Here is an 11,168-nt window from a genome sequence, read left to right as displayed (position 1 = left end):
TGCGTCCTACCTGACAGGTCGCTCCTACCAGGTGGCGTGGCGAGAATCTGTCTCCTCACCACGCGTCTCACCACTGGTGTCCCCCAGGGCTCTGTTCTTGGCCCTCTCCTATTCTCGCTATACACCAAGTCACTTGGCTCTGTCATAACCTCACATGGTCTCTCTTATCATTGCTATGCAGACGACACACAATTAATCTTCTCCTTTCCCCCTTCTGATGACCAGGTGGCGAATCGCATCTCTGCATGTCTGGCAGACATATCAGTGTGGATGACGGATCACCACCTCAAGCTGAACCTCGGCAAGACGGAGCTGCTCTTCCTCCCGGGGAAGGACTGCCCGTTCCATGATCTCGCCATCACGGTTGACAACTCCATTGTGTCCTCCTCCCAGAGCGCCAAGAACCTTGGCGTGATCCTGGACAACACCCTGTCGTTCTCCAACTAACATCAAGGCGGTGGCCCGTTCCTGTAGGTTCATGCTCTACAACATCCGCAGAGTACGACCCTGCCTCACTCAGGAAGCGGCACAGGTCCTAATCCAGGCACTTGTCATCTCCCGTCTGGATTACTGCAACTCGCTGTTGGCTGGGCTCCCTGCCTGTGCCATTAAACCCCTTCAACTCATCCAGAACGCCGCAGCCCGTCTGGTGTTCAACCTTCCCAAGTTCTCTCACGTCACCCCGCTCCTCCGTTCTCTCCACTGGCTTCCAGTTGAAGCTCGCATCCGCTACAAGACCATGGTGCTTGCCTACGGAGCTGTGAGGGGAACGGCACCTCAGTACCTCCAGGCTCTGATCAGGCCCTACACCCAAACAAGGGCACTGCGTTCATCCACCTCTGGCCTGCTCGCCTCCCTACCACTGAGGAAGTACAGCTCCCGCTCAGCCCAGTCAAAACTGTTCGCTGCCCTGGCCCCCCAATGGTGGAACAAACTCCTCACGACGCCAGGACAGCGGAGTCAATCCCTCCACCTTCGGAGATTACCTGAAACCCCACCTCTTTAAGGAATACCTAGGATAGGTTAAGTAATCCCTCTCACCCCACCCCCCCTAAGTTTTAGATGCTCTATTGTTAAGTGACTGTCCCACTGGATGTCATAAGGTGAATGCACCAATTTGTAAGTCGCTCTGGATAAGAGCGTCTGCTAAATAACTTAAATGTAATGTAAATGTAAATAGATAATAACCCCTCAGACTGGCTCAGTTGGCTGGATAATAACCCCTCAGACTGGCTCCAGTTTAGCTGGAGATAATAACCCCTCCAGACTGGCTCAGTTTAGTGTTAGCTGGAGATAATAACCCCTCAGACTGGCTCAGTTTAGTGTTAGCTGGAGATAATAACCCCTCAGACTGGCTCAGTTTAGTGTTAGCTGGAGATAATAACCCCTCAGACTGGCTCAGTTTAGTGTTAGCTGGATAATAACCCCACAGACTGGCTCAGTTAGCTGGAGATAATAACCCCTAGACTGGCTCAGTTAGCTGGAGATAATAACCCCTCAGACTGGCTCAGTTTAGTGTTGGCTGGAGATAATAACCCCTCCAGACTGGCTCAGTTTGAGCTGGAGATAATAACCCCTCAGCTGGCTCAGATAATAACCCCTTAGACTGGCTCAGTTGAGTGTTGGCAGAGCTGTTAGCTGGAGATGGGCTCAGTTTAGTGTTAGCTGGAGATAATAACCCCTCAGACTGGCTCAGTTTGGTGTTAGCTGGAGATAATAACCCTCAGACTGGCTCAGTTTAGCTGGAGATAATAACCCCTCAGACTGGCTCAGTTTAGCTGGAGATAATAACCCCTCAGACTGGCTCAGTTTAGTGTTAGCTGGAGATAATAACCCCTCAGACTGGCTCAGTTTAGTGTTAGCTGGAGATAATAACCTCTCAGACTGGCTCAGTTTAATGTTAGCTGGAGATAATAACCCCTCAGACTGGCTCAGTTTAGTGTTAGCTGGAGATAATAACCCCTCAGACTGGCTCAGTTTAGCTGGAGATAATAACCCCTCAGACTGGCTCAGTTAGCTGGAGATAATAACCCCTCAGACTGGCTCAGTTTAGTGTTAATGGAGATAATCAGACTGGCCTCAGACTGGAGATCAGTTTCAGACTGGGTTTTAGTAGCTGGAGATAATAACCCTCAGACTGGCTCAGTTTAGTGTTAGCTGGAGATAATAACCCCTCTCAGTTAGCTGGAGATAATAACCCCTCAGACTGGCTCAGTTTAGTGTTAGCTGGAGATAATAACCCCTCAGACTGGCTCAGTTTAGCTGGAGATAATAACCTCTCAGACTGGCTCAGTTTAGTGTTAGCTGGAGATAATAACCCCTCAGACTGGCTCAGTTTAGTGTTAGCTGGAGATAATAACCTCTCAGACTGGCTCAGTTTAGTGTTAGCTGGAGATAATAACCCCTCAGACTGGCTCAGTTTAGTGTTAGCTGGAGATAATAACCCCTCAGACTGGCTCAGTTTAGTGTTAGCTGGAGATAATAACCCCTCAGACTGGCTCAGTTTAGTGTTAGCTGGAGATAATAACCCCTCAGACTGGCTCAGTTAGCTGGAGATAATAACCCCTCAGACTGGCTCAGTTAGCTGGAGATAATAACCCCTCAGACTGGCTCAGTTTAGTGTTAGCTGGAGATAATAACCCCTCAGACTGGCTCAGTTTAGTGTTAGCTGGAGATAATAACCCCTCAGACTGGCTCAGTTTAGTGTTAGCTGGAGATAATAACCCCTCAGACTGGCTCAGTTTAGTGTTAGCTGGAGATAATAACCCCTCAGACTGGCTCAGTTTAGTGTTGGCTGGAGATAATAACCCCTCAGACTGGCTCAGTTTAGTGTTAGCTGGAGATAATAACCCCTCAGACTGGCTCAGTTAGCTGGAGATAATAACCCCTCAGACTGGCTCAGTTTAGTGTTAGCTGGAGATAATAACCCCTCAGACTGGCTCAGTTTAGTGTTAGCTGGAGATAATAACCTCTCAGACTGGCTCAGTTTAGTGTTAGCTGGAGATAATAACCTCTCCGACTGGCTCAGTTTAGTGTTGGCTGGAGATAATAACCCTCAGACTGGCTCAGTTTAGCTGGAGATAATAACCTCTCAGACTGGCTCAGTTTAGCTGGAGATAATAACCTCTCATACTGGCTCAGTTAGCTGGAGATAATAACCCCTCAGACTGGCTCAGTTAGCTGGAGATAACCTCTCAGACTGGCTCAGTTAGCTGGAGATAATAACCCCTCATACTGGCTCAGTTTAGTTTGCTGGAGATAATAACCCTCAGACTGGCTCAGTTTAGTGTTAGCTGGAGATAATAACCCCTCAGACTGGCTCAGTTTAGCTGGAGATAATAACCCTCCAGACTGGCTCCAGTTTAGTGTTATTGGAATAACCCCTCAGACTGGCTCAGTTTAGTGTTAGCTGGAGATAATAACCCTCAGACTGGCTCAGTTTAGTGTTAGCTGGAGATAATAACCCCTCAGACTGGCTCAGTTTAGTGTTAGCTGGAGATAATAACCTCAGACTGGCTCAGTTTAGTGTTAGCTGGAGATAATAACCCCTCAGACTGGCTCAGTTTAGTGTTAGCTGGAGATAATAACCCTCAGACTGGCTCAGTTTAGTGTTAGCTGGAGATAATAACCCCTCAGACTGGCTCAGTTAGTGTTAGCTGGAGATAATAACCTCTCAGACTGGCTCAGTTGGCTGGAGATAATAACCCCTCAGACTGGCTCAGTTTAGTGTTAGCTGGAGATAATAACCTCTCAGACTGGCTCAGTTTAGTGTTAGCTGGAGATAATAACCCCTCAGACTGGCTCAGTTTAGCTGGAGATAATAACCCCTCAGACTGGCTTTAGTGTTAGCTGGAGATAATAACCTCTCAGACTGGCTCAGTTTAGCTGGAGATAATAACCTCTCAGACTGGCTCAGTTAGTGTTAGCTGGAGATAATAACCCCTCAGACTGGCTCAGTTTAGTGTTGGCTGGAGATAATAACCCCTCAGACTGGCTCAGTTTAGTGTTAGCTGGAGATAATAACCCTCAGACTGGCTCAGTTTAGTGTTAGCTGGAGATAATAACCCCACAGACTGGCTCAGTTAGCTGGAGATAATAACCCCTCAGACTGGCTCAGTTTAGTGTTAGCTGGAGATAATAACCCCTCAGACTGGCTCAGTTTAGTGTTAGCTGGAGATAATAACCACACAGTAACTGGTGTTTTACTACAGGAGAGTGGGTCAGCAGCGAGGTGGAGAAATTCCGTTAACATTTGCAAATCCCCGAAAGGAAGATTCCTGGAATCGGGAGGAACAAGCAGGACATCCAGAATCCGCAAATCAGGATTTCTGGGAAACCGCAGAAATTTTCACTTCTATATAAAACACAGGAAAATCTACATGGTTTACTGCACTCTGCTGTTAAAATATATATATATATTTTTACTGAGAACCATTGTGTCTGCTCTAGTGTCTTGGCTGATTTAACATTGAGTGACGGAAAGGCCCTCCAGTGGCTTGTTGAAAAATGTGGAAACCGGGTATCATGTCTTCAGCAATAAGATCAGGGGTGATGTCACTCAGGTCACCGAGCTACTGGAGAACATAGAGACAGGAAACTGAGGAGGCCATTATGAAGCAGAGAGAGAGAGAGAGAAGAGGACGAGAGGAGAGGTAGCCTAATCCAAATCAGATCATTCAGTCTGTTGTGGCAATTTCAGAATAAAAGAATTGATTATGTGGTCAGGGAGAAAAAAAAGGCAAATAGAAAAGTGGAAACCTAATGATTGCGTAGCCTGTTGCATCCGGGTCCATCAGTGTCTGACCCGTTTTCCAGCGATAAATCCATTAGCTATAATAGAGAGGTCAGAAGAGAAGAACGAACATCTCTTTCAGATGCCAGCCTTCGCTTCTACTGTGGAGCGTCAATTGCTCTTGATTGGACTGCGAAGTCAACACTGTCATCAAGTGAACAATGTCACAGTTTCACCACGGAGAGGCTTCACTCCAGAAAAGCTGTTTCTACGAAGAGGACGGTATCTTTCTCTCAGCGTTAGTCGTCTTCCTCAGATTGAGGAAATTGACCTGCTCTCTAGTAACTGATTGGCCAGACAGCCACAGGCCCCATGCTGACCCCACTAAGCCACAATCCGATACCTACAGCTCTCTATTAGCTGATTGGCCAGACAGCCATAGACTATGCTAGATACCCCCACTAAGCCACAATCCCGATACAGCTAGTAACTGATTGGCCAGACAGCCATAGACTATGCTAGATACCCCCACTAAGCCACAATCCCCATACCTACAGCTCTCTAGTAACTGATTGGCCAGACAGCCATAGACTATGCTAGATACCCCCACTAAATACAATCCCAATACCTACAGCTCTCCTAGTAACTGATTGGCCAGATAGCCATCAGATACTGGGTTCAACTATAGATTTAAACCATGACGAGATTGAGTGGTTGCACATTTTATTACCAAAATATAAACCTATTATAGTTGGTACCTGTTATAGACGACCAGACCAGGAGACATTTTATGAATTGTTGGAGACAATTGTTCCAACTGTACAGACTTTGGTCAATCAGAGGTTATTGTTACTGGTGATTAGAATACAGATGTGCTGTAAAAAAGGGCCATGCTACTTTTAAAGCTCTTAAGAATGTTAGTCATCGGTTTGCTTTATACCAGCTGATTAATGAGCCCACCGGGGTCTGTCCATCTATCTATCATTTTATGTAGTAGGAAGGTCCTGAAAACAGTTTTTAATTGTTATAACTTCATAAAAATTAGTGCGATGAAGAATTATAGTGCAGATATTTTTGTTAATTATTTGAGCAAATTGGACTGGTCTGCTGTATTGAAATGCAATGAGGTGAGAATGAGGAAATGGCCTGGGCCCATTTGAAATCTTTATTTTCTTTTACATGTTGTAGATAAGCAGGCTCCAGTAATACAGGTTAGAATTAAGCAAAGAACTGAACCACGGATAAATTATAACATTTTAAGCGTAGAAATGAACGCTTTCTGGGTTTAGAAAATCCAGGGCAGATGATATATTTATAGACTATAAGAAGTTAAGAAATGAGGTCAACAGGATGATACAGAAGGCCAAGAAAAGATGATTTCAGTGACAAAACAGTTGAAAAAAGGTACAATCTGAGTGAGTTGTATAAGTGTCTGATACGGTTAGGTAACAGTGACAGATTATAGACCAAAACTCCCAGTCTCCGCTTGGACATTAGAGGGCAGGTTACATCAGACAAGACCATGGTTACAGACAGTCTGAATATTATTACAGTCTATTTATTATTATTTTTACAACTATAGCTAATACATTAGTTTGCAAGTTACCATGTCAATCAGGTTGCTATGGGGGAGAGTCGTGTCTAGCAGTTTCACTCAACAGGTTATATCAGACGAGACCATGGTTACAGACAGTCTGAATAGCTATTTTTTTTTATATATATTTTTTTTTACAACTATAGCTAATACATTAGTTAGCAAGTTACCATGTCAATCGGGTTGCTATGGGGGAGAGTCGTGTCTAGCAGTTTCACTCAACAGCAGGGGATTCAAGTAGATGGTTTTTCATTTGAAAAGGTGTCTGAATCAACTGTGCGAGAGAGGCTGAAAGAACTTGACTGTTCCATAGCAACTGGCCTTGACAACATTCCTGACACACAAAAAAAACAGAGAAAAAACAGAGTCCTGTTCGGGTTCAAAGTGAAACTGAGGAAATCCCCAGGTTTTAAGGTGGTCGTAGGTGACAAAGTAGTCACAGCAAAAGACCCTGTTAAGTATCTTGGATGTGTGCCAGATATCCATCAGACAGGGGAGATCTCCAAAGTGAACCATAAAATGACCTTTCTGGCTAGAACCTCCAAATATCTGGATAAGAATGCGATGGGGACATTGTCAGGGGGCTCTTTGTACCTTGCCACTGGAACTATGCATGCTCGTCCTGGTACAATAGTGGCCCCAAGATAATACAAAATCAACTGCAGGTATCTCAGAAGAAATTAGTAAGGTTTATTCTTAAACTTCCAGCACCTACGCATCTTGACGATTCCTCCTTCCATCTTCCCCATTCCCTCTCTCCTCTTCCCCATTCCTCCTTCCTCATTCCCTCTCTCCTCTTCCCCATTCCTCCTTCCTCATTCCCTCACTCCTCTTCCCCATTCCTCATTCCCTCTCTCCTCTTCCCCATTCCTCCTTCCTCATTCCCTCTCCTCTTCCCCATTCCCTCTCTCCTCTTCCCCATTCCTCCTTCCTCATTCCCTCTCTCCCTCTTCCCCATTCCTCCTTCCTCATTCCCTCTCTCCTCTTCAAAAGGACCACAATAGAAATAAGTTGTTCAGCTTTATCGTGTTATCCTTGATGATTTTCTTAAATTGTGTGTGCAGGCTTCACCAGCTGGAGGGCCCTTTTCCTATTGGTATTGCTTCCATCATCCCCATTCCTCCTTCCCTCTTCCCCATTCCTCCTTCCCTCTCCTCTTCCCCATTCCTCCTTCCTCTCTCCTCTTCCCCATTCCTCCTTCCCTCTCTCCTCTTCCCCATTCCTCCTTCCCTCTTCCCCCATTCCTCCTTCCCTCTTCCCTCTCTCCTCTTCCCCCACTCCTTCCTCCTTCCTCCTTCCCTCTTCCCCATTCCCTCTCTCCTCCTTCCCTCTTCCCCATTCCCTCTCTCCTCCTTCCCTCTTCCCTCTCTCCTCCTTCCCTCTTCCCCATTCCCTCTCTCCTCCTTCCCTCTTCCCCATTCCCTCTCTCCTCTTCCCCATTCCTCCTTCCCCATTCCCTCTCTCCTCTTCCCTCTTCCCCATTCCTCCTTCCCTCTTCCCCATTCCTCCTTCCCTCTCTCCTCTTCCCCATTCCTCCTTCCCTCTCTCTCCTCTTCCCCATTCCTCCTTCCCTCTCTCCTCTTCCCATTCCCTCTCTCCTATTCCCCATTCCTCCTTCCCTCTTCCCCATTCCTCCTTCCCTCTTCCCCATTCCTCCTTCCCTCTTCCCCATTCCTCCTTCCCTCTTCCCCATTCCCCTTCCCTCTCCTCCTTCCCTCTTCCCCATTCCCTCTCTCCTCTTCCCCATTCCTCCATTCCCTCTCTCCTCTTCCCCATTCCTCCTTCCCTCTCTTCTCTTCCCCATTCCTCCTTCCCTCTCTCCTCTTCCCCATTCCTCCTTCCCTCTTCCCCATTCCTCCTTCCCTCTTCCCCATTCCTCCTTCCCTCTTCCCTCATTCCTCTTCCCCTTCCCCATTCCTCCTTCCCTCTTCCCCATTCCTCCTTCCCTCTTCCCCATTCCTCCTTCCCTTCCCTCTTCCCCATTCCTCCTCCTCCCCTTCCCCATTCCCTCCCTCTCCTCTTCCCTCTTCCCCATTCCCCCTCTCTTCCTCCTTCCCTCTTCCCTTCCCCATTCCTCCTTACTCTCCTCTTCCCCATTCCTCCTTCCCTTTTCTCCTCTCCCCTTCCCTCTTCTATTCCCCATTCCTCCTTCCCTCTCCCCCATTCCTCCTTCCCTCTCCTCCTCTTCCCCATTCCTCCTTCCCTCTCTCCTCTTCCCCATTCCTCCTTCCCTCTTCCCCTCTTCCCCATTCCTCCTCTCTCCTATTCCCCATTCCTCCTTCCCTCTTCCCCATTCCTCCTTCCCTCTTCCCCATTCCTCCTTCCCTCTTCCCCATTCCTCCTTCCCTCTCTCCTCTTCCCCATTCCTCCTTCCCTCTTCCCCATTCCCTCTCTCCTCCTTCCCTCTCTTCCCCATTCCCTCTCTTCTCCTTCCCTCTTCCCCATTCCTCCTTCCCTCTTCCCCATTCCTCCTTCCCTCTTCCCCATTCCTCCTTCCCTCTTCCCTCTCTCCTCTTCCCCATTCCTCCTTCCCTCTCTCCTCTCTCCTCTTCCCCATTCCTCCTTCCCTCTTCCCTCTCTCCTCTTCCCCATTCCTCCTTCCTCCTTCCCTCTTCCCCATTCCCTCTCTCCTCCTTCCCTCTTCCCCATTCCCTCTCTCCTCCTTCCCTCTTCCCCATTCCCTCTCTCCTCCTTCCTTCTTCCCCATTCCCTCTCTCCTCCTTCCCTCTTCCCCATTCCTCCTTCCCTCTTCCCCATTCCTCCTTCCCTCTTCCCCATTCCTCCTTCCCTCTTCCCTCTCTCCTCTTCCCCATTCCTCCTTTCCCCATTCTCCTTCCCTCTTCCCTCTCTCCTCTTCCCTTTCTCCTTCCATTCCCCATTCCCTCTCCCTCCTTCCCTCTCTACTCCTTCCTTCTTCCCCATTCCCTCTCTTCTCTTCCCCATTCCCTCTCTCCTCTTCCCCATTTCTCCTTCCTCATTCCCTCTCTCCTCTTCAAAAGGACCACAATAGAAATAAGTTGTTCAGCTTTATCGTGTTATCCTTGATGATTTTCTGAAATTGTATGTGGAGGCGTCAGCGCCTGGAGGGCCCTTACGTAATGGTTTTGACCAATTGTCAAATAAATTAAATCAATCAAAGAACAAATTCTTATTTACAATAGACAGCCTATTTATGGTGCTTATTAGTTTGACATTTTAAATGTATTTTTAAAACCTGTGCCTCGTTTGATGGTCGACCCTGTTCTGTGAACTGAACCCTCGTTTGATGGTCGACCCCGTTCTGTGAACTGAACCCTCGTTTTAATATGGTGAAAATATTCCTTTTTAAACAGTTTTTTTTCTAAAAGAAACATTGACCTAATAGTCAAATTATTGTCTAAAAGCAGGTGAGCTGATTCTATTTGTTTTTTGTTAATTTTTCTGGTGTTTTGTGGTGGAAAACGGATCTGGTCAAACATAACACGCCAACCCTTTTACCCAGATGGATCTGGTCAAACATAACACGCCAACCCTTTTACCCAGATGGATCTGGTCAAACATAACACGCCAACCCTTTTACCCAGATGGATCTGGTCAAACATAACACGCCAACCCTTTTACCCAGATGGATCTGGTCAAACATAACACGCCAACCCTTTTACCCAGATGGATCTGGTCAAACATAACACGCCAACCCTCAAACAAACATAACACGCCAACCCTTTTACCCAGATGGATCTGGTCAAACATAACACGCCAACCCTTTTACCCAGATGGATCTGGTCAAACATAACACGCCAACCCTTTTACCCAGATGGATCTGGTCAAACATAACACGCCAACCCTTTTACCCAGATGGATCTGGTCAAACATAACACGCCAACCCTTTTACCCAGATGGATCTGGTCAAACATAACACGCCAACCCTTTTACCCAGATGGATCTGGTCAAACATAACAAACCCTTTTACCCAGATGGATCTGGTCAAACATAACACGCCAACCCTTTTACCCAGATGGATCTGGTCAAACATAACACGCCAACCCTTTTACCCAGATAGACAGGCTAGAGATTTTTCTACAATACCATTATTTGTTTGAAGCTTGCATTCAATGGATTCATGGCTGGTTAAGCTTCCACAAGGGGATTCATGGCTGGTTAAGCTTCCACAAGGGATTCATGGCTGGTTAAGCTTCCACAAGGGGATTCATGGCTGGTTAAGCTTCCACAAGGGGATTCATGGCTGGTTAAGCTTCCACAAGGGGATTCATGGCTTGTTAAGCTTCCACAAGGGGATTCATGGCTGGTTAAGCTTCCACAAGGGGATTCATGGCTTGTTAAGCTTCCACAAGGGGATTCATGGCTTGTTAAGCTTCCACAAGGGGATTCATGGCTGGTTAAGCTTCCACACGGGGATTCATGGCTTGTTAAGCTTCCACAAGGGGATTCATGGTTGGTTAAGCTTCCACGAGGTTTTATTCATGGCTAGTTAAGCTTCCACGAGGTTGGATTCATGGCTAGTTAAGCTTCCACAAGGATTTATAGCTGGTTAAGCTTCCACTGCCTCTGTCACAAGGGGATTCATGGCTGATTTAGCTTCCACTGCCTCTGTCACAAGGGGATTCATGGCTGATTTAGCTTCCACTGCCTCTGTAAGATGAAATCAGCAACCCTGTTTTTTTATTTTTACACTTCTCAAAAGGCACCAATTGGTGGAATGACCCAGTATCAAACAGGTGGACGGTTGGTTGTGTGTATGCATCCCAAATGGCATTATTCCCTGGTCTAAAGTAGTGTACTATATAGGAATAGGGCTCTGGTCTAAAGTAGTGTACTCTGTAGGGAATAGGGCTCTGGTCTAAA

This window comes from Oncorhynchus gorbuscha, unplaced genomic scaffold (genome assembly GCF_021184085.1).
Source record: "Oncorhynchus gorbuscha isolate QuinsamMale2020 ecotype Even-year unplaced genomic scaffold, OgorEven_v1.0 Un_scaffold_5952, whole genome shotgun sequence".
Lineage (NCBI taxonomy): Eukaryota > Metazoa > Chordata > Actinopteri > Salmoniformes > Salmonidae > Oncorhynchus > Oncorhynchus gorbuscha.
The sequence above is the reverse complement of the archived record's forward strand: the minus strand, read 5'-3'. Positions refer to the sequence as shown.